Below are 20,373 nucleotides of genomic sequence, written 5' to 3'. Positions count from 1 at the left end.
TCATCTTATAATCATATGATTAATGATAGTATTTTTGTTTTATCTCCTGTTCTTATTATCTTCGTGTGTGTTTATCATGATAATCATTAATTAACCCTAAAGACGATCATAGACGGATTCCGCACATCTATGATTGTTTAGATCTCGTGTTAATCGATCCGGAAACGTGCTGAAACACGTTTAGATCATAGACGGTATCCGCACATCACTCACCTGGTTTGATCAAACGAATTTAGACTTGTGTGAACGAATTTAGACTTTAGTTCAAAACGAATTTAGATGTGTGCACATGGACTTAGATTTGAATTGAACGAATTTAACTGGGTAGAAACGAAGTTACTTTATGCCTTACGAACTTAGACCCAAGTTGATGAGGAACGAATTTAGCTTAACACCCTTAGGTTTATTCAAACGAACTTAGACTTCGTTTATAGGTTACGAACTTAGAAGATAAGTTTTATAACTTACGAACTTGCATGTACAGTTTAGTCTTAACGAACTTAAACTTCGTTAGGTGTTAATTTAGGTTTAATTCTTACGAACTTAAGACCTATTTTCGTTTAGTTATTACTTACGAATTTAGCTTCTATCTTCGTTCTGTCTACTTAACGAATTTATTGGTTATCTTCGTTCAGACTTGTTTTGCGAAATTAAGGATTAGGGTTTTCAGATTAGGGTTTTCACATTAGGGTTTTTTCAAATTAGAGTTTTTCAATTCTGCAATCCATTTATCATGATTATTTATATTTGTTTCGATATTGTGATTGGTTTTGCAGAAATGGCTCTCGCTCCTCGTCAATTTGTGAAAAAGCACAATCTTGCCCTGAACCTAGATCCAGATCAGCATAATTGCGAACATTTTCATGAAATGTTCAACTACATTGCTCGCTCGCGATTATCTTTTGCTTTTTGTGATTCGCCGAGATGATTAAGCTGTATATTGATTCTTTCTGGTCCACTGCTCATGAAGTCATGGTTGATGGCCAAAGTTTTGTACGAGCAACTGTTGAGGCACACCATTTGATTTCAATGCTGAGTCGCTCCGCACTATTTTGCATCTAGGAGCAGAACCAGACGTAGAAGAAGAGGAAGATGTTGAAATGACTTACGAGTTCGAACTCCTTCTTCGCTGCTTTCAGAGAATGGGATTTGTTGGCCAGGTCAAACTTCTTTTGACAAGAGTGGTTTTCAGGGAAGATGGAGGTATCTGGCGTATGCATTGCTCGTCTGTTTGAGCAATCGCAAGGCTGGCTTTGATCAACTATCTGCACAGATTGCGTCGCAGATGGTTGCTTTGGTATATAATCGCCCTTATCCTTTCTCCCGATATTTTATCAAGAGTTTGTTGATCAGATTAATGCTAGGGGGAGAAAGCGATTTCTTCTGTATCCTCGATTTGTGATGGCTATAGTTAGACATTTTGTCCAGACTTAGAATATGACCAAGGTCCTCGCTACGTTCTTCATGCTTGGCCTTCGCGTCTTTTGCTGATCTAGAGGCAAATACGAGTAATGTGGCTGGTCTCATGATCCACCACTTTTGGTCACCTGATTAATCCAAACTATCAATCTCGTCTTGAGAATGATATGTTTGTGGATGCTGCTGATGACGATTCTGATTCTGGTCTTCAGCGAGTTCTGTTGATGGTGTTGAGAGTTCTGGGGATGAGTCTACTGGTTCGGATGTTAGAAATGATGATGATGATGTTGCTAGTTCCGACGGTTCTGCTGCTACAACTGCGACAGACACAGATGATTCTACTGCTGCTGAACGTCGAACTAAGATGATTCATGATATTGCGGCTGCTTCTGAAAGCGATCATTCGCATCAGTCGTTTGATCAAGTGGGTGTTTTGTTTCATAGAGAACGCAGAAGCAAAGCTTGTCACGCTGTTCCAGCAATTTCAGATTCCGCTAACTCAATTCCTGTTGCTGAGATTGATCCCGATGTTGCAGCTCAACATGATTCTGAATTGAGAGAAATCTGTGAAGATATGGAAGACCCTGTGAACAGAGCAAGTTCGGTTACTTCAGTGAAGAGGCAAGGGAGTATTGATCTTCAATATACCAGAATTAAGCGTCGACGTGTTGTTGAAGCTTCTTCTGTAGCAATGCCTGATCCTCCAAGACCGACTGTTGCTGTTGCTCCTGTTCTTGGTCGTCGTGTTGATCTGTTGGAGACCAGGGTTCGCACTTTGGAGTCTGAACTCACTGAGACTCGCGCTGCCTTAACATTTTTGATCAACTGGGTCAAGAATCAAAGGGGAGAAGTTCCTGAAGAAGTTTGCAGATTGTCAGCGGTTCAACCACGACGTCAGAATGACGATGATGATGCTGATAATGCTGCTGAAAGGAATGTTTCTCGCCCAGTTGAAGATAGAGGAAAGGGTGCAGCGATCGAGGGGGAGACAGGAGGTGATACTTCTCAGCAAGGTGCTTCTGGTTCTGGTGCTGGTCCTTCTGGTGCTCCTCGTGATTCAGGTTTCTAATTTTGTCTATGATAAAGATTGTTAGATATAATGTATAATTGATTGTGTGTAATAAGTTATGACATTTTATGTAATGAAAATGTAATTTATCTTATTTTAATACAACTACATTTCATCTTTATTATAATTATCATGATTATTCTTTTATTCTGGTGTTCATTTTGTGTAAATTTAAATAGATGATCCAGATTATACAGATTTATTCTTTGATGGTGATGAGCTCGAGGAAGGCGAATTTGTCCCTGAACCAAATCTAGATATATTCAAGAAGCCTTATGGGTTTGACGAAGTATGGGACTCAATTCCTGAAGATTCGTTGATTGATGAGAATAGAGTGCTGGATCAGCAGAGATCAGATGTTAGAGAAAGAATGCTTCAAGTCCCATTCAGCAGCCTAACTCCAGTTCTACATTTTGTTGTGTATGCTAAGAATGGTGATGTGTCGATTCCATCTGAATATGAGATTAATGTGACAAGACCATTCAATTCAAATGATTTTCCAGTTTCTCTCAGAGATGATGATTCATTACATATGTTGATCGACGTGTTCCGAGAAAAGAGTAAATGATTGGATAGTACATAGGGAAACGTGGAAACCGAATTTGTATTGGACTCATATCTCAGATAAAGATGCTGCAAAGTACAAGACAATCATCTGGAGTTGGTTTTATGATGATGAATTGAAGTTGTTTGTGCTTAAAAGACCAGAGGGTTGTCAGTACTTAGTATGGTGTGAGAGACATTTCAGAAGTTTGTGTGAAGAAGATTTACATGAGCTTGGAAATAACTGGATTATCAATCCAAGCGATGATGGCTTAGCTGATGTGGTTGGTAAGAATCTCAGAAAAGATTCTGGTTAAGGAAGAATATGAAAGATTCTGATAAACCACAGTTTAAGATCGAGCCAAGATCGAAGAAAAGAGTGGTCAAACCAGATAAAACAGTTGAGTTTGTTCAACATGATATTAAATGCATGATCAAGGTCCCTGCCAAGAAATGGGCACAAGATGTCTTGGACAAGATGGATAATTGGGAAATTGATCGAAATTCTGGTGAAGCCAAGATGTATGCAGATTCAAAGAAGCAGATTTTGTTGAGAAGAGTTTATGATCCGATGCAGCTTGTGAACTTCTCGAGAAATGATCTGAGAAAGCTGTACGATCTGAGAAAGCTGTACGGTATATCTTCGTTAGAGGCAAACGAAGATAAACTTCGTTTGGTACAAACGAAGATTAACTTCGTTACATGGGCTGGGCAGCTAAGTTCGTAAGAACAAAGCCCAGCAAGCCCAGTTCGACTCAAAACATATATATACGAATGAATACTCTAAAATAAGGATCACGTTCGACATACAAGTACACCAGACACCTAAGTTCGTTCTATATCTTATAGAAACGAAGATAGCATAATACGGCTGATTATTTACTTGATAATTAGCGATATACCAGTTTACTAATCAAACTAGTTATCTCGTGAGGATTCCGCACTCACGACATAATCATAGACGATCTCGAGAGCGATCTATAGCTATCGAGGGACTCACAATGGTTGATCATAAAGTCACATGATCCTTTTATGGAGGAGCCAAGTTTTTAAAAAAACCATAAGCGGATTAACAGCTAGATACATGGAAATATCTAGACTTGTATTTAAAAAAATTTGGTCAATACTTTGTCATACTATAGTTTTAAACAACCCGCACTGTAGATTTGTAAAGACAAATTGTTTGTAAAAAAAGAAAGGAAAGAACTCGAAAAAATTCTCAAATTATAAATCCCACCAAATGTAGGTGGTGTGACTTTAATAATCAACATTAATACATAAAATTCATGTTAGCCTGTACATATACACTCATAGGTGCCTCAACAGTACTATGGGATTAAACGATCACTTTAGGCCCCTAAATTTATAAGGCCTCAAAATCTTGTATATTAGACATAATGTTTGAATTTTGGATTAAATATCATTATATAATTTGTATTGTAGTAACGCCTTTTTGATTTTTGCATCAACATCTGCATATTTTTTATTATTTGTCAAAAGACGAGCTTTTTTTTTTTTTACTTTAGTTTATATGTTAATGAATTAGGCCCCCAAAATTGATCTCGATTGAGGCCTCCAAAAACCTTAAGCCGCCACTGTATACACTATTACTAGTATTAGTATTTACGGTTTATAATTTTGGGTTTTTTTTTTACTAATTATATAAAATAAAAGTATTAATATTGTCATTTAATAAAAGTGAAATAATTAAATTTGATCTAATGGTTATAAATTAAATATAAAATTCATCTTTTTTTTTTAGAAATGATTAATCTTTCTAACCAAATAGCCTAATTATTCTCCTAACTATGAAATGATGACATGTGAAAAATCAGGGGGCAGGATTAAGAAAGAAAATTAATGGATACCACATGCCACCTTCTTGATGTATTAGGAGGATTATTAGGTTATTAAGTTAGGAGGATTTATCATTTTTTTTTAATTTAGTAAATAAATAATAATATCGTACATTGTCAATTTTTTTTTTATAATTTACATTACCAAAACATGGTTTAACAACTTAACAAGTTGTATGATGCATACTAGTGGTCTTCGCCCTTCGGTAGATGAGAAAAAGAGATAAGCCGGATAAAAAGGAAAAAGGGATTAGTTTAAGTAACTTTGAATGAATGTCTATAGTAGGAAATAACTAAAGTTGTGTGTATTGTATGTAAACAACTTTGGAATAATGTTTATTGTATGTAAGAATTTCGTTTCAACCAATTAAAATCTGACAAGTGGCACCTGTATATGGTTGCCACGTATGTTTTCTTACATACAATAAACATTTTTTCTAATTGCTTATATACAATATACATAACTTTAGTTTTTTCCTACTATAAACATTCGGTCAAAGATAGTTACATTGTAAGAAACTAATCCCAATGAAAAAACTAAAAAAAAAAACAAGTAAGACGTGGCAAATAAGACGTGGCAAATTGTGATTGGATATGCCATATCGACTCTTTCCCCTCCATGCCCTATAAATAAAACCCGAAATTCCTCCCCCACAATCGATCGATCAATCAAACTCGTCTACATACAAACGCAAAAAACAAACCCTAATTTCGTTTCTCTCCTAATTAAGGTGTGTATTATTTAATTCAATTGTTATTACGATCTAACTTGGGATTATATTGTATCTACTGCTTGTTTTGATCAATTCCTAGTAATGCATGTATTTGATTTTTTATTCATTGATTTTATAAGTAATATATCTAACTCGTCTATCCAACTTTGAATAAATTTATGTTTATATAGATCTACGGCTGTTATTCAATGTCTCCGTTTTAATTTATTTATCAATCTTTATTATCAAATATATAATTGTAATTAGTGATTTGGGATTGTTATATTTTCAACAATAGTATTTCAAAAAAATAATATTTTGTATATGTAGAGAATTTTTCGAAAAAACGCTTGTAATTTTGTTAAAGGTTTTGTTGGGTTTGTTTCTTACGGAATTAGTGATTTTGTTAATACAGAAAGATGCAGATCTTTGTTAAGACCCTCACTGGTAAGACCATCACTCTTGAAGTCGAGAGTTCTGACACCATCGATAATGTCAAGGCCAAAATCCAGGACAAGGAGGGGATCCCACCAGACCAACAGAGGTTGATCTTTGCCGGAAAGCAGCTTGAGGACGGGCGTACCCTTGCAGATTACAACATCCAGAAGGAGTCGACTCTCCATTTGGTCCTCCGTCTACGTGGTGGATTTTAACTTATGATTTGTTAGTTGATATGTTTGTGATTAGGACGAATTTGAACTCGTAACACACCTGTTTTTGTGTTTTGGAATAAATATTAGTGTTTGTGATATATCTAAAATATATTTTTTTGGTTTGCTGCACATATATGTTTCAGTCTTTCTAACAATAGGTGAAATGAGAAAATATCACCTATTACTATATTTCAATGAGAAACTGATAGTATTAACTAAAATCATAATGATTGACTCAAGTAGTTCAAATATAGAATAGTTAATACTTACAAAAAGAGAATTTATTAATCATCCTATCTTTTGTACCTAACAATCAACAAATGGAGTGAACTCTGGGTTATGATTTAGAAGTTGACTGAGCTCAAAATGCTTCACAAGGACACCAATCCTACATCATGGACTTTGCTTTTGTGTTTTTGCTAAAAGAAATTCCATTACACATATACGGGTATAGTAAAAAACATATGAAAAACTAAAAAGTTTGAAGTTAACTATGCTTTATGCATGGCAATAGATAAAGTAAGCAAGAGTTTTGAGTCTTGACCACAATCCAATCATCTTCGTCAGGGATGGAAATTATACTATGGAAAACAAACAAGTCAGGTAATCGATCCAAAGTTACCTCAAACAGGGAGAAATCGTTATTGTTCATCAACTATCCTGACTTTCCCGAGGTATGGGAGATGAGTAAGTAAGGTATTCAAAACTTATGGAAGATAAGTGACATTCATATAGATAGATAAGGGAGACTTGCATCAAAAATATTTCGAAGTGAAAACCGGTGACTCGGCCCCCACTTGGTAAGGGTTTTTCTTGTGTCCCGTAATTAGCATGAGTTTTTCTTTATCCCTTTTTCAATATTCGCAGTTCAAGCCACGAGATGTATCTAGGATCGTGTATTGCTTGGTCCCTAGATATTGTTTTTCATTTTTTGTTGTAATAGTAATTTTTTGTATTGTATTTCTTGGGCGTCTAGTACTTTGCTAGATGACCCTTTTACTATAATATATTGTCATTCTAAAAAAAATCGAACCAAATTTGGTTTTGTCAGTTTTAACAAATTGGGGTTAAGAAAAGCTATCCCGCATATAAGGGCCAAAATTATTCCGAACAGAAGGAAGGTCAGAAGAAATTAGGGAGGCAAAGTAAAAATTAGAAACTATAATATATAGGTCTGGTTTTTCCGGTCCGTTCCCAACCTTGAAGCGGCCCGATACTGCTTCGACATCTGGGTCGGTTTCGAAAACCTTATAATCACCCTTCTTTTTAAGGGTTATGACTATAAATAATATTACAATTATAAATAAAGTAATTGTCCTTATAAATAATTTGCAACATAATATGTAATATTACCTTTTTTTATTTTTATTTGGAAAGCGTAAACTTTATTTCATTACTTTTTTTTTTTTTTGAGTTTTTCATTTGTTAGAGTGCATAAAAACTTTTATATATTATATTAAAAAATAATTTTATGATAATTATATAACTATCTATCATTAAACTAAAAAACGATTGATATGTTTTTGAAACAACACGTGGCATAATCCTTGATCGACACTTGTCATTTTAATTTATTTTTTTTGTTAAATTAGTTTTTTTATTTGTATACAAATTCATTTTCCTTATTAGACTTAGAATTAAATTATAACTTTTGGCTTATTAATACAAAAGATATTATAACCTTATTTGATTAATCGTTTTCCCATTAATAATAAATTGTCTCTTTTTCTTTTTTAATTTTTCAACTCATATTACTTATATTAATTATAATAAGTTGAATACTTAAAAAATTTGAGTTTATGGTCCGAAATCACAAAACTATTTGTCATCATCCATTATGCTTATAAATTCCGATTTTGATATGGTTCTAAAAATTTAAGGTAAATCCAAAACTCTAACTAAACATGTATTATATTTATAATTACTGTTTATTATAATTTAGCTTCGATTATCGATTTACTTTAACCAAAATTTATTTTATATCCACGAATCATATATGACACATATTCTAATTTCTTTATGATATAATCTATGTAGATAACGTACATTGTACGGGTATTAAGACTAGTTTTTATGTATATCACAGGTTTTAATTATAAGAAAAAACCTGTTCTGATAAAATATTCTAGAAATTTCGTGAATCAAAAACGAAAAGAAAGTCAAACCAATGAAACCTTCCTTCGGGGTACTCGGCATTTTCGCCTAAATATTCTTCTAGCGTGGCGCGCGGGATCAAATTAGGGACGTACCTAATTGTAATTGGACACGTCTTGCCGACTTTTTTTCCCTATAAATATAACCCCTTACTCGCAATTCCCAAATTACTCTACCCATTAATTCATACGATCGCAATCAAATCCAAATAACAAAAATCCCTAAATATTTTTCTCTCTAATTCTCCCCAAGGTATAAATTCTTTCCGATTCTTATTATTCATATAAATATAATACTCCCTCCTTCCGTCCCACTAGAAGTGTCTTTGTTTTAAATTTTTAAAGTCTAACATTTATAACTTTTATTTGTGTTAGATAATATTTAATAAAAGTTATATTAATTGATTGTGTTTTTAAGGTGTTTTTTAATGATATAACTTTTATTAAGTTTATATAAAACAACAAAATATATTTGAGGTTAGTTTAAAAATAAAGACATTGAATATGGAGTAATATTTTTTAATTATTTAGTTTCAATTTCGAATTCAATTGAAGTCGTGTACATGTATATGTATATGTATCTGTAATCTATTTGATTAATACCTCTTTGATTTGATTAGATTTAGGTTTTAGTTTATTTGACAAATTGATCTGTTTGTTTAGTTATCGATTTTGTTATTCATCTAAATATAATTAGTTACTATGAAGCTGGCCTTTATCCCCAATAATTATTACGAGTAGTAATTATTACATTAATGACCACCAAACACGTAATATGTTTCTGTAATTCTTAATATGTTATGTGAACTTGTTAATATGTTTCTGTAATTCTTTATTAATTTTTATTTTTATTTTACTTTGGAGCTATGTGACAATGAGCTTATAATTTGTTATTTTGTTCACTCCTGATCAGAAAAACCATTTATATATATTTACTTGTTTGAAAGTCCATAATATAATGTGTATATATGTATCTGTAATTTTTTTGAGTTTGATGAGAGATTTTCTAATGGAATTGGGTTTTATTTTTTGTTAATGTAGAAATATGCAAGTCTTTGTTAAGACCCTCACGGGTAAGACCATCACTCTCGAGGTCGAGAGCTCTGACACTATTGATAATGTTAAGGCTAAAATCCAAGACAAGGAAGGGATCCCCCCAGACCAGCAGAGGTTGATCTTTGCCGGAAAGCAGCTCGAAGATGGCAGGACCTTGGCAGACTACAATATCCAGAAGGAGTCGACCCTTCATTTGGTTCTCCGTCTCCGTGGTGGTATGCAGATCTTTGTTAAGACCTTGACAGGAAAGACCATCACTTTGGAAGTTGAGAGCTCTGACACCATTGATAATGTCAAGGCTAAGATCCAAGATAAAGAAGGAATCCCTCCAGACCAGCAGAGGCTGATTTTTGCTGGCAAGCAGCTTGAGGATGGGCGTACTTTGGCCGATTACAACATTCAGAAAGAGTCTACCCTCCATCTGGTACTCCGTCTCCGTGGTGGTATGCAGATATTTGTGAAAACCTTGACAGGAAAAACTATCACTTTAGAGGTTGAAAGTTCTGATACGATTGACAATGTCAAGGCTAAGATTCAGGATAAAGAGGGGATCCCGCCAGACCAGCAAAGGCTTATCTTTGCAGGAAAACAGCTCGAAGATGGGCGTACTCTAGCAGACTACAATATCCAGAAAGAGTCTACCCTTCATTTGGTGCTGAGGTTGAGGGGTGGGATGCAGATTTTCGTGAAAACCTTGACCGGAAAGACCATCACTTTGGAGGTAGAAAGCTCCGATACGATTGACAACGTCAAGGCCAAGATTCAAGATAAGGAGGGTATCCCACCGGACCAGCAGAGGTTGATATTTGCTGGTAAGCAGTTGGAAGACGGCAGGACCCTTGCTGATTACAACATTCAGAAAGAGTCAACCCTTCATCTTGTGCTTCGTCTTCGTGGTGGGTTCTGAAAGATATGCTGTTGAATGATTCTTAGAATGTTATGGGTGGGATGGTTTATATGAGACAATGATTTTATTTTAAGCTTTTCTGTCAGCATAAGTAATTTACAGTTTCTATAATTGTGATACTACCTGTGTTTCTTGTTTTGTGATTCGTAATATTAGTTAATGGTGTTGTCTGGCCTATGAATGGATGGTTGTAAATTGTAATGAGAAGTTATAGTGAGGCTGTTTGGCAAGTAACCTGGAGGCTGCTTTTGGAAAATATAAGCGATTGTGTCAGATGCTCTCATATGCTAGATTTTATCAGATCATCTATAGTTCTACAAGTTGTCAGCTTTTTCAAATTCGGGTTATACTATAGCAAAGTGAAAACGAGTTTATTATGTTTGCTAAATATAGTAAGAGACATGAGTGAACTAGGAGAGGATGATAATATGCAAGTGTAAAAGGAATGACCTACTGGTACCATTTTCATTAGACTCAAATGACGGCCACCTGCAACTTTTTCCATGTATCGAAGACTTATATTAGACCGAAGAGTCAAGCTCAAGATCGAACATATGAATTATTTTTACAAAAGTCCTTGAGCAAAAGTCAGTGAGCGTCTAAGGGCGGATATGTGTTGGTGACGAATCCATTTGGTGGTACTAATTTTATTTAACTAAATAAACTTTTTTTTGCTGTTGTAAGGCTCTCATTTGATGCAAAGTCTTGTGCCCTTTTCTAATCTGTCATGATTAATAAATGGAAGTTGCAGAACTTGATCATCTACGATGTCAAAATATGAACCACGCTTGTCATTATATTCACCCAACACGATTTCCGATCACCACATTCAAAATGCTGGAGTCTAGTCACCCCATCAACCTAACCCGGTGCCATTGCCAGACCGCCACCGAAGTCATCATCCTCGTCATAGAGTCAACTTTCCCATTGCTTGTATTGACATTATATATATATATATATACTAAATTGTAATGTCGGCGGGTGAGGGGGTGGTACTGTAGCTAAAAGTACACCCCCTCATGCATGAGGTACAAGTAACAATAGCACAACCAAGATAACTAACGGTATTTAGAAAATATTATTTAACGGAGTCTCTTTTCAACTTTAAGTATTTTCATATTTACCACTAACGTTTTGCTTTAGTTACTTTTTGCCACATAACTTTTGGTTTTTAAGCTTCTCCCATCAAAGGTTTTTTTTTCTTTCTTATTTTTACTGCGTAACTTTTACTTTTTAAACTATGATGAGGTACAAGTTGCTACTGCACAACCAAGAAAATTAACGGCCTTAATGACCGTCAAGTGTTGCTTGGATAACTAATGGTTGTTAAAAAAAGGGTATTTAACGCAACTTATTTTTAAGTTTTTTAAGTTTAAGTTTCTTAACTTTTCTAATTTTTCTCACATAACTTTGTGTTTAATTAAATCCTTTACCACATAACTTTTGGTTTCCAAATTTTCTTACCAAAATATAATTTTATTTACTTTTAACCACAACTTTTGTCACACAAATTTCGTTTTCGGCTTAATGTTTTTAACTTTTGTCACTGGAGTTTTGTTTTTTACCCGGGACAACGCCCTGGTAAAAATACTAGTTTTAGCTAAATATGATCAAGATTTAGTAATATCATCAACAAAACATATTCTATTTCATCTTATTGGAAAAAAAAAACATAGAAAAAAAAAAAAGCTTTTATTAAATTTGACCATCACAATCTGTGAATTAATCCGTTACAGATGGGATGGATTATATGAAAAAAGGAAACTCAACATTAACAAACCATACACAAACCCGTGTTTTTTGTTTGTTACACAAACCGTGTTATTTTATACGAGTATATCTCTGTTTCATATAGACTCGACTCCCAAGTTTTAATCTTGTTCTTATATTACCGTTAACCCATAAAACCTTTTTACTACCCATCATTATCATTATATATATATCGATTCCTATCGATATATCTATTACGTGTTCCCTACGTTTATTAATTAGGGTTCTTCTAAATTTCCCAAGTTTCGATAAATCACACAAAAAATATGGAGGAGTTGAGAAATTACTTACAGAATTCGAATGGTGACATATTTGAAATCATCAACAAAGCCATCAAAGTTGCTGCTTCTGATTACCCACTCGAATTTCAAAATAATAAACACAAGATTGTCGACGCCTTGTATTCTTCTTCACTGATTACTAGCTCTGCTAAAGGTGATGACGATAAGTGTAAGATCAATGTTGCTAATGGTGGATTGCCCGTGAACCCAATAATACCAAAACGAAGTACTGTGATCCGAATAAAGTTGAAGAAAAAGACCCAAGATAAAACTGAGAGTCTTTATGATAAACAGATTGAGGAGGTTTTGAAGATCAAACGGATTCTTGAAAATAATCAAGGTGAATCTGAATTAGTATGCGAGTTGTTATCCAAGGTTCAAAACATGGGGTTGGGTCTTGATGTTCTGGAGGCAACCGGGTTGCGAAGAACGGTTAATGTTTTTCAAAAACATGAATCTAAAGATGTTAACCAGATTGCAAAGACATTGATTACACAATGGAAGAGTTTGGTGGATGAAAGGTTTGAGAAACAATCAACTGCTGCAAAACCAGCTTCCGAAAAGCCAACGATTACAAATATGGAAAAAAGGTTTCAAACAGATTCTGGAAAAAGTACAGGGATGGTTGGTTCCAAGATGGCAACAACGAATCAGAAGGGAGAAAATAGTATGGAAAAAAAATTCGAACTTGCAAAAAGAAAGTTGCAGCATAGTTACCAAGAAGCAGAAAATTTGAAGAAGCAACGAAAAATACATGTGGTCCAGTTTCACGAGCTCTCCAGGCACGGCCTTCTCCCCACACAACAACGTCAACTTAAGAGTGGCAACGAGCAGTTGAGAAGACGGGCCAATGTGCATAGCAGAATTCCTCGATTAGTTCCCACATATTAATAGTTTTCAATTAAGTGTTATATGACTATTTAGACTATTTTTTAATTTGTTCATGTAAAACATTCAGCTGTATGCAAATCTTATTCTTTTGTATAGTCATCTTTATGTTTTGGTGAATCTTTATGATGGATCTTGAAGGTCGTGTCACTGAATATGTAACCTAAAATATTTTTGAAAACAACATTTTACTGACAATGCATGTATAAATCAGTATCTATCAGATCATTCACTTAAACTGTACATTAAAAGTGTTCTGCAGCGCCGAAATTATTTTATATCCTATCATATTAGCTGTTATTGTAGTGTCAGATTGATCTATGGTGCCTGAGGTTTTGTAATGTAAAGATCTGTTGTAATGGATGTAGTTTATAACTTTATATGGTGGATGCAAAGATCTGTTAATGTAAAGGCCTGGCAAAGTGGGCGGGTCGGGAACGTTTGGTTCTTTAGAAACTGAACTATAGCTCAAATTTTGAATTCTTCATCCACTCTTTCGGCATGAGTCAATGTTTAAAGTTTTTGGCAAAGCGCTGGTAATGACTTATGATAAAGCCTCTATGAGAAAACAACGATTACGCAAAAGATATGTTCCTATTCGTTGACTTTCAAATGAGAAGGAAACCACTGCTGATGCTTGCCCTGCTTCTGACACTATTGACAATGTCAAAGCAAAGATTCAACATAAAGAAGGTAACCCCCCATTTGTGAAAGTATTGACTGGAAAAACTATCACTTTGGAAGTTGAAAGCTCAGGATCTATTGACCATGTGAAGAAATAAATTCAAGATAAAGAAGGGATACTGCATTCCCATCTAATCAACACAACTTGAGGATGGACGTAGCCTTTCCGACTACAACATCCAGAAGGAATCAATTCTTCCTTTGGTCCTTCGTATTTGTGAAAACTTTGACAAGTAAAAGCATACTTTGGAGGTTGAAAGCTCGGATACTATTGATAATGTCCAGGCAAAGATCCAAAGATAAGGAGGGGATCCCGCTGGAGCAAAGAGGCTTATATTGCAGATAAAGGAGGGTATCTCACCGGACCAGCAGAATTTGGCAGATTATCATTACCATGGAAGTCGAAAGTTCAGACACGATTGACAATGTGAAACTAAGATTCAAGAAAAGGAGGGTATCTCACCGGACCAGCAGAATTTGATATTTGTCAGTAAACAGCTGGAAAATGGCAGGACACTTGCTGATTACAACATTCAGAAGTCGATCCTTCATCTGTTGGGTAATGTCAAGTGTGGGATGGCTTATCTGAGACAATGGTTTTATCTAAAGTTTTTCGGTCAGCATAAGTAATGAGCAGTTTCTGTGGTTGTGATTTGGACCATTTGGTAATACTGATGCTAGTATTAGTTTATGGTGTTCTGTGTATGTCATGGTCTATGAATGAATGCTTTTAATGAGCAATTGTAGTTAGAAATATAGTTATGCTGTTTGGCTATAATTGGACAAGTGCTAACCTGGAACTTGTTTTCAGAAAAATCTTGGAATCGTCATTTTTTGTTACCCATTTATTGGTTTATTACCCATCTATTGGTTTATTACCCATTTATTGGTTTATAACGCATTTATTGGTTTTTGGAATCTGAAGCAGATCAATGGTGTTTCAGTATACTTTTATCATCGTCCCTATCTTGTTTCAGTATGTCATAAATAACCTGAATCTGGCAACCAAGAAAGATCCACATTGCAACACATTGAAAGAGTCAGGGTGTAGTTTGGGGCTATATTGTTAAAGTTCGATCTTTCATACAAATTTCATGGGATCAATTATTGGATTGTTAATCATAGCACACGATGTTATATATATATATATATATATATATGGGTAAGATAAAATGAATCTATCTAAAAAAAGTCCAAAAAAAGTCCATTGATTTTCGTAACTTACACACCACCATCATCATCTACTACGATATACAAGACTTTTTTGTTAAAACACTAAGACTTTTCGGCGACAGACCCACCAGAAAATCATGTTTAAGTTACACATGTGTAAGTAACTTACACATGTGTAAGTAACTTACACATAATTTTCCGGTGACGCGGTGGGCTGAAAATCATGGTGGTGGTCGGAGATGATCATGGTGATGGTCGGAGTTAACTTACACATGTGTATGTGTAAGTTACATGGACTTTTTTTAGGTAGACTCATTTTATCTTTCCCATATTATATATATATAATTTGTTAATCTTTAAAATAAAGAATACTACAATCAAATTTATATATAAAAATAATTATGACAACATAATATACAACATTTTAGGTATTTACAATTGACACGTCGCTCAATTCATACCAATGACATCCGGTTTATACAACCGACTTTTGTTGTCGAGTAAGGATTTTACCATATATTAAATGGTAAGAGATTTATTTATTTTTATCTAAAGTCAACTAAAATAATTATTTGCAATTATTTTTGGAGAAAAAATCGACTAACAATATTATTATATATATTCCATTAACATGAAAGAGAAACTTTTTCCCAAAATCTCAAATTATAATTCCAAACTACTAAAAACATACTTTTTCTTTATTCATTAATTTAAACATCCATACTTAATATACGTATAACACCTTTAATGAAATACTGTAATTTACAACATAAACTTATTCATCCTTAAAATAACTACACTACCTCATTTATCATCAATTACTTTTATATTTACTACCATTGCCGCCTCCACCACCGATCACTGCCAGGGACGGACCTACAGGTAAAGGAACGGGGGACAATGCCCTCTATAACTTTGGCACAATCAATTAATATGGGTAGATTTTTTTGTCTAAATAACATGAAAACTTGATATTTCTTTAACATCCCCCCCCCCCCTTTTAAAAAATTGCATGCCCTCGTCTTATGGATAGTTTAATCAAATGAAAATGAGAGCTCTGTTTACGGAGTGAATAAGTGATAAACTTAAATAGGGTTTCAAGTATGAAAAATATATTATTTTAATATTTGGGTCTAGGTTAATTTTTATAATTCAATCATCTAACATAAATTTAGTAAGTTTTTGTTTTCTTGGAATGACAAATTTAACTTAACGAAGTATTTGATTATTTATACTTTATTCTTATAAAACTTAAATATAAAATCTTTGATATTCAAAAAATTGTTTTTATAACTTGATTTTATAGTTTATTAGTGACTAAGTGAATTTTTGACACAATAAAATATAAAATGAATTAACTTTTGACCCGACCTGACCCATTTCTTCCATCAATCTATCATGTTACCGCGCCACGTAAGTTGGATTTTTGAATTTCAGATCCGCCATTGTTTAAATGCTTAATTTTTCCTTAACTTGCCTAGCTGATATTATTTCGATATACTTTCGTCACTTGGCTGTCTCATTGCCCCGGTAAGTCAAATTTCTAGATCAGCCATTGGTCACCGCCATCACCCGTCGCCACATATGACTCGTCGTTTATTATAAAGTTTAAATGATGAAATATTCTAGAACGTTCGTGAAGCAAAGACATAAGAAAAGTCAAAAGGATGAAACCTTCCATTGGCTGACTCGACGTTTTCGTCAAAATATTATTTTTAGCGTAGTGTGCGAATCAAATACGGACATCTCCTACCGACTCCCTTTTCCTATAAATATAACCCTAATCCCAAATTCATAAATCACAATAATTCACTCAATCATTCATACACTTACAAAAAGCAAATAACCGAACAACAAAAATCCCTAATTTTTTGTTTTTCTCTATCTGTCAAAGGTATTTATTCTTTCCGAATTCCGATTATAATTATTCAAATAATAATAATTTTATTTATATATTTTGTTCCATTTAAAAGTCGTGTAATTTATGCATAATTTCTGTTTGTATATATCTCTATCATTTATTTGCTGAATACTTGTATGATTCGATTAGATTCTGATATTAATTTATTTGTCAGATTGATCTGCTTGTTTAGTTATTTGATTGTTATTCCATCCGTCCGCCTTTCGATTTTGTTAATCGTAATTAATTAACTATTATAATTGTAATTTTTTATTCTTGATCGGGCCTTTGCGACATATAATTTGTGTATGTATATGTATATGTAATTTTGTTTTGAGTTTGTTGATATGGAGTTATTTCTTACAGAAATGGGTATTTTTGAAAATTTAAGATATGTTACTGTAATATATAAAGGGTGTTTAAAAGGATTGTAATTTGTGTATGTAAAGATATTTTTAAATTTAGTTGAGGTTTTATACGGAGTGTGTTTCTTACTGGATTTTGTTAATGCAGAAATATGCAGATCTTTGTGAAGACTCTTACTGGTAAAACAATCACTCTCGAGGTCGAGAGCTCAGATACCATCGATAATGTTAAGGCGAAAATCCAAGACAAGGAAGGGATCCCCCCAGACCAGCAGAGGTTGATCTTTGCTGGAAAGCAGCTTGAGGATGGCAGGACCTTGGCAGACTACAACATCCAAAAGGAATCAACTCTCCATCTTGTTCTCAGGTTGAGGGGTGGTATGCAGATCTTCGTGAAGACCTTGACCGGAAAGACGATCACTTTGGAGGTGGAAAGCTCTGACACAATCGATAACGTCAAGGCCAAGATTCAAGATAAGGAGGGTATCCCCCCTGATCAGCAGAGGTTGATTTTTGCTGGCAAGCAACTTGAGGATGGCAGGACCTTGGCAGACTACAATATCCAGAAGGAGTCGACCCTCCATTTGGTTCTTCGTCTTCGTGGTGGTATGCAGATCTTTGTGAAAACCTTGACTGGAAAGACAATCACTTTGGAAGTTGAGAGCTCGGACACCATCGATAATGTCAAGGCCAAAATCCAGGACAAGGAGGGTATCCCACCAGATCAACAGAGGTTGATCTTTGCCGGAAAACAGCTTGAGGATGGGCGTACCCTTGCAGATTACAACATTCAAAAAGAGTCGACTCTTCACCTTGTGCTCCGTCTCCGTGGTGGTATGCAGATTTTTGTGAAGACCTTGACTGGAAAGACTATTACTTTGGAAGTTGAGAGCTCTGACACCATTGATAATGTGAAGGCCAAGATCCAAGACAAGGAGGGGATCCCACCAGACCAGCAGAGGCTAATTTTTGCAGGAAAGCAGCTAGAAGATGGGAGGACTCTTGCTGATTACAACATCCAGAAGGAGTCTACTCTTCACCTTGTGCTCCGTCTTCGTGGAGGATTCTAAATGACATATGCTGGTTTCTTGTCTTGTTGCTTACTTGTTATGTGGTTGTTTTCTTTATGAACACTTTTATGGTACTGTGTTCGGAATCTTGGAAGAATAAGTATATGTTTCGTTGGTAATTTTTTGCTGCATATTTATGAACACTTTATGGTATTGTGTCCTAAATTTAGCTTTTATTGGTTATTTGCTGCATATATGTTTGTATTGGTTATTTGCTGCTTTTAAGTGTTCTGCATCTTGCAGAAACCATTAGCAAACCTGGATCGAACTATCTGAAGTGTGGTTGATAATTGATATGTAGTTTTCTTGGTTAGCTGGAAGAAGTTGTGTTGCTAAGAACATCCTGTATTTGGTAGTTCTACATTGATTGTAAGCATAATGGAATTGAAACTAGACCCCTGGTTAACCCTTACTTGGAGGTACTTGTACTAGTATTGGACGTTTACAGGCATTCTGCACACTTAAGATGTCATGCACAGTGGCAATAAGTATGAGTAGAGTTCGGTATTCAATCAGGACCAAGATTAAATGCCTGCAATAGTTACTGAGACTATCGAACCTAGCATTATTTTACTCCGATATGGCCATGTTTGATTTGGTTTTCTATTATCGTCATTACAAAATTATGGTGCCGATTTCATACTCCGATAGGACTGCTCTACCTTTCTAGTTTATAGGGCGACCGGTTACTTTAGTAATTTGAAGCTGAATTGCTGTGTCATTTTACTATCTCCACTAGATGTCAACATCTTGGCTGATTGATCATAAAATTTTGTTTACAATATATCCATATTTTTGTGATAGCATCAGATGAATAGACAAGAAAAGTGAATTCGAACACGGTTATGATCCAAGCGTGAAGGTTAGGCCTCACATTAAATTTAGTTAAAGTAGTAACCTCGAACTTTCTTTTGGCCCAAGATCCAGTATGGTACTATGGTTTGCATATATATATATATCCCATTTTTGGTCCAAGTTATTGTAGTTGGAGAATATGGTCTGTTGTGAACATTTCTATATAAATATTACACATGGTACAGATTTTGCTGGCACCACCTCTTCACATCCAACATACCCTGAACTCTCGTCACCCCATTAACTTAACCCGCCACACTCTATAATCGGCGAAATTGCCAGGCTGAAGCCATCATCCCCCTGCTTTGAGAAAGTAGGATAGAGATTCAATAATAAGATCAAGATTCAATAATATCATCAAAAAGACAATTTTATGATCAAAGGTACTTGTCGTATTTTGCTTTTCCGACATCTTACAAAAAAAAAAAAAAATCATTTTTTTTGAAAAAAAGCTGCTCCATCCACAATGGTAAATTCTCATCTTGTGTGTTGGCCAAAGATTGGCCGAGTGTGGTTTAATTTTTATGAAGTTTTATGCTACAATATTTCACAGCGTCATAAAATTTGACAATCAATACAAACCGTTAAACTTTATGAATGAATCCGTTAGAGATGGATGGATTTTAGAAAAAAAGGAAACTCTCTTCCTTAACAAACCATACACAAACCGTGTTTTTTTTTAGGCTACACAAATTAAACCGTGTTATTTTATATATCTCTGTTTCATATACTTGACTCCCAAGTTTTAATCGTCTTGCTGTAATATTACCGTTAACGAATTAGGGTTCTTAATTATCGATATATCTATACGAATTAGGGTTCTTCTAAAGTTCTCAACTTTCAGTTCAATTAATTCGTAAAATCACACCAACACATCATCATCATCATCATTATCAAAGATCAAACAAAAAATATATTTTTGATATGGAGGAGTTGAGAAACTACTTACAGAATTCCAACGGTGACATATTTGAAATCATCAACAAAGCCATTAGAGTTGCTGCTGCTGATTACCCAC

The 20,373-nt window shown here is 34.5% G+C and overlaps 1 pseudogene; it reads left to right on the top strand.

The window, feature by feature from the left end:
* The first annotated feature begins 5,552 nt into the window (after positions 1 to 5,552).
* LOC122580948 overlaps positions 5,553 to 20,373 on the top strand; it is a 36,075-nt pseudogene continuing 21,254 nt past the window's right edge.

This window comes from Erigeron canadensis, chromosome 9 (genome assembly GCF_010389155.1).
Source record: "Erigeron canadensis isolate Cc75 chromosome 9, C_canadensis_v1, whole genome shotgun sequence".
Taxonomy (NCBI): domain Eukaryota; kingdom Viridiplantae; phylum Streptophyta; class Magnoliopsida; order Asterales; family Asteraceae; genus Erigeron; species Erigeron canadensis.
Note: the sequence above shows the minus strand (reverse complement) of the source record. Positions and strands in the feature narration are given on the sequence as shown.